Below are 4,861 nucleotides of genomic sequence, written 5' to 3' on the forward strand. Positions count from 1 at the left end.
ACTGGGCTAAGGGATGCCCAGAGAGCTGGTAAAGCATTATTTCTAGGTGTGTCTGTGAGGGTGCCTCCAGAAGAGATTAGCACTTGAATGGGTAGACTGAGTAAAGATTCCCCTCGCCAAGGTGGGCAGGCCTTATCCAATCTGTTGAGGAACTGTCTAGAGCAAGCAGGTGGAGGAAGGGCGAATTTGCTCTCTGCTTGAGCTTGGACATCTATCTTCTCTTGTCCTCAGACATGGATGCTCTTGGCTCTCAGGCCCCCGGACTTAGGCTGGCACTTAACTCCATCGGCTTGCAGTTCTCGGACCTCCAGGTTTGGTACAGAACTATATCACCAGCCTTCTTGGTCCTCCAGTTTGGTCCTCCTCAATCTACAGTGGATTGTGGGACTTCTCAGCTTCCATAGTCACATGAGCCAATCCTTCATAATAAATCTTTCTCTATATCACTTATATCCCATTGTTTCTGTTTCTCTGGAGAACCCTGACCAATACAGTAAGTATACTAAAAGGACCGAGAAAAAGAATTATTACAAGTCTAACATTTACTGAGTGCTGACAATGCCAACAACTTTTCTAAGCACTCAACACACTACTCATTCAGCTGATTACTCACAATTTAAAAAGGAGAAATGGAGACACCAAGAGGTGGATTTACCTGCCCAAGTTCACAGAGCTTGCAAGGGTAAGCTCTGTGCACTTGGGCTCTGAGCACTGACAGACACACTTAATTGTTATGGTATATTGCTTCACCAAATTGTCATGAGAAACAAATTATTTAGTTCTTCCCATGATGTGAGTTTTGGCAAATGGCCTGAGAATTCTCTCTAAAGCTGTCAGGCCCATATCAGCAACTTAATTATGAATCTATGTTGCTAGGGCTGCTGTAGAGAATCAAACACATTAGCACACTGTCTACCAGACCCCAGTTACTGGGAAAATTCACCTTTGTGCAATATTAGTGAGAATAAGAAATGAAGCAAAAAGATGTGTATCGTTAGAAGCTACAAAGTTCATGTTGAGGACCTATTTGCTTTACTCCTAGGAAAGCTTCTTAACCTCTTACTCAGACCCTATATATCCTAACCATCATGTACAATTCTAACAGTCTGATATCTGCTTTCTACCTCTACAGCCAATAAAAGTTGGGGGACGAGCTGCTGCAAATGATCAGGACATTGACAGCAATGAAAGGTAACGGCTGGCACAAAAGAGACTGTAAAAAATTCATAACAAAAATTCAGATCACATGGGAGTCTTAGGCCACTGTGAGTAACAAGGAGACTTATACTCGTCACTGGCCCTGAGGCCATCACTGTAAAATAACTAAGGTTCATAATAATGACCACGAGTCACTGATTCTCCTTAAGGCAACTATTTTGACACACTCTCTTTAAAAGGCTGGTGTGTGTATAAAACAGTTAAAAAAATATTGTCTCAATTCTACAAGTTATTCTAGCTTGATTCATTCTCTGAGATGATTTTCTATAAGCTGAAATTTCATTTTATTCCTTAAATGATAGGTAACATTTCTCTGTCATTGGCATGGGATTGCTTTGCCGTGTTGAAATGTCAGAGATCTCAGAGCTGAAGGGACCTTAGAGCTGGTATACGTTAGTCCACTCAGTCAAGGACATACAGGTAGTTAGGCCACAGCTACATCCAGGATTTCTTTATCCGTTGGTCTGTCACAGTGTATCGGTGTATTAGGCTGTTGTATGCTACAGCAACAACCAATCCTAAATCTCAGTGACTCAATACAACAAAAGTTAATTCCTTATTCACAGTACAAGTCCCACATTGTTGGCAGGAAGTTCTGCTGCACACAGCCACTTAGGGATCCAGCTGCTAGAAGCTCTGTCTCTCTGGAACACAAGGCCTCTTGAGTCACTTTACCAAGAAAAAGAAGGAGAAAGTGTCAGGCACCAGTTATTAAATACTTTGGCCCCTTCCACCCACTCCATTGATCAGAGAGCGTCACGGGGCTCCACCAATTGCAAAGGCAACTGAAAAGTCTTTTCTTCCAAGTGCTCAGGGGGTAGAGGGGAGCTGATGCTGGGGAGCGGTAGTAATATCTACCAGGATTCCTTCCATCCCATCACCCTTCTTAAGTAACTTTGCAAACAAGGTAGTGATGGAGATAATAACAATGATGAAGATGATGATGGTGATGATGGTAACATCTGATGTTTGCACAGGTCCTGAAGGTCCAGAAAATGCTTCTCTCATTTACCTTATTATTATTATTCTTTTTTTTAAAAAAAAAAAAAAAGCTTTGGCCAGTCTTATTAAAGAAAAATTGTGCATGATTTCCTTTTCACCAGTCTGTTCTGGCGTGCTTCTAATGAGAACAGCATCACCTGGATCAATGAGAGCCAGTGTGCGTACTCTGTGGTATTTTCCACACGCTGTGCCCAATTCAATATTATTGCTAGTGTGGTGATGGACACCAGTGTTGGCCGACATGGCATAATACTCTATTTCAGATTTCCTCAAGGCTGGGCAGTCGCTGGCAAGGCTGACCAGTTTCACTTTGCCTTGTCTGATCATTTTCAGAGTCTGCTCGTACCCCAGTGCATACTTTCCACTTTTCATGACGAGTTGGAGCCTAGAGTTGAGCAACTCCAGTGACTTTTTCGAGGAGCTGCCAAGATGGCTGGGGAGCAAGAAAGCTCTCATTTACATTACTTTTTTTTTTTGGAAGATTTATTATTTACTTATTTATTTATTTAATTTATTTTTGGCTGCGTTGGTTCTTAGCTGCGGCTTGCCAGATCTTCGTTGAGGCACGCAGGATCTTTCGCTGCAGCGCACCAGCTTCTCTCTAGTTGCGGCGCGTGTGTTCCAGAGTGCGTGGGTTCTGTAGTTTGTGGCACCGTGGGCTCTCTAAGTTGAGGTGCCCGAGCTCAGTGGTTGTGTCACCCGGGCTTAGTTGCCCTGCAGCCTCTGGGACCTTAGTTCCCCAACCAGGGATCGAACCTGCGTCTCCTGCCTTGGAAGGCAGATTCTTTACCACTGGACCACCAGGGAAGTCCCTCATTTACATTATTAATTCAACGGTGTGCAATAACATTCCTTTTTCATATGAGAGAATTGAGCTCAGAGAATGTTCAACTGAATGGAGTGATTGGCTTAGGATCACATCAATGAGTATCTAGGAGATGAAATACTGAACGTTTAGTCACAGCTGAAGAGGAGGCCCTGAGGGGAAAGTGGGATAGGAGTTTAACCCAGGAAACGGCCCGACATGAGAAACCCAGTCCCAGAATTCACTGCAAAGGAGCTTTGAAGCATAAGGGTTGAAAGAAATAAAGACAATAGTGGAGCTCGTTTCTAGTTGTGACTCCTTTACTTCTGACCACATACACCCTTTTCTTTCACAACGAAACATGCCTGGCCTATAAGCAGAGACACTTAATATTTATCACACTAATAAAAAAGAAAGTAAAAAACTGCATGTCCCGAATAGCATGTATTAGGTGTTACGTAAGAACACTATTAGATTTGAAATATCACATCTGGCCTGGAAATTTAAGGCAACTCATTGCCTTCAGCTCATTGAATCTAGATGTGACAAAACAAATTACAGTTGTGAAATAAATTGATCCCGCTTGAACTATGGGAGAATTTAACAATCAGGATTTTAGAAGCAAAGGTAGCCAAATGAGAACGGCAGACCCAACCCCACAATAAATATTTAGCTGTACTTTTAGCATTAAGTTTGGCACAGAATACAGAGGAGACGTCTGGTCTTCTGGAAACTTACACATTGATGAAGAAGACAAAACTAATGCATGTAAAATGATACACATTTCTGTAAAACAGTCTACAACAAACTGCTGTTTTGTACAGTGAAAACTCCAAATGATGTAGGAAATGTGAAGAAGACAAAATGCTAAGAAAGAAAGGGAAAAAATGGAAGGAGGAAGACTCAGTGAACTTTTCATAGAAAAGCTTGATGTGGACCCAGGAATGGAAGCTGAATACAGTCTGGATAGGTGGAGAGGAAAAGAGAATCAGTTCTGGAAACAGCATGAACAAAGGCTCCAGATACACGGTGTTCCTGAGAAAGTGCCTGGCCCTGGCTATGGCACACCGACTTGCGTTGTTCTTAGTTGTGTTTGTGTATCTCTGTCTCATAGTTTACGATCATCTCCAGGAATAGGGCCTTATTTATCTTTGTGTAAGTGGCGTAGGCATTGCATGTGGCACATAGCAGGTGCTCAAAACTCTTTCACTGGGGGGCTTCCATGGTGGCACAGTGGCTGGGAGTCCACCTGACAGGGAAGGGGACATGGGTTCGAGCCCTGGTCCGGGAGGATCCCACATGCTGTGGAGCAACTGGGCCCGTGTGCCTCAACTGCTGAGCCTGTGCACCACAACTGCTGAGCCCTTATGCCACAACTACTGAAGCCCGCACGCCTGGACCCATGCTCCGCAACAAGAGAGACCACGGAGGTGAGAGGCCCATGCACAGCAATGAAGACCCAATGCAACCAAAAATAAATAAATAAAATAAATAAAAATTTATTAAAAATAAAAAGAAACCGCATGGTAGTGTATGGAAACTAAATTTAAAAACAAAAACAAAACTCTTTCATTGGGGATTCCCTTGTGGCCTAGTGGTTAGGATTCCAGGCTTTCACTGCCGGGGCCCCAGGTTCTATCCCTGGTCAGGAAACTAAGATCCTGCAAACTGCAGGACCAAAACAATAAAAAATAAAAAGAACCTGGAAGAATGGGTAGGATTTTAAAAGAAAGAAGAAGAACTAACCTTCAATAATACCAACAGCAACATCTGGGGGTTTATCTAAACTTCACAAGAGTTGTGAGGAGTATCACCTCAAAGACAGGGAAACAGATG

The 4,861-nt window shown here is 43.0% G+C and overlaps 1 pseudogene; it reads right to left on the reverse strand.

Annotated features, from left to right (window-relative positions):
• Positions 1–1,778: 1,778 nt before the first annotated feature.
• On the reverse strand, positions 1,779–2,676 carry LOC132419028 (large ribosomal subunit protein eL30 pseudogene; annotated as a pseudogene).
• Positions 2,677–4,861: the final 2,185 nt, after the last annotated feature.

The sequence above is a fragment of the Delphinus delphis genome, chromosome 2, assembly GCF_949987515.2.
Source record: "Delphinus delphis chromosome 2, mDelDel1.2, whole genome shotgun sequence".
Taxonomy (NCBI): Eukaryota; Metazoa; Chordata; class Mammalia; order Artiodactyla; family Delphinidae; genus Delphinus; species Delphinus delphis.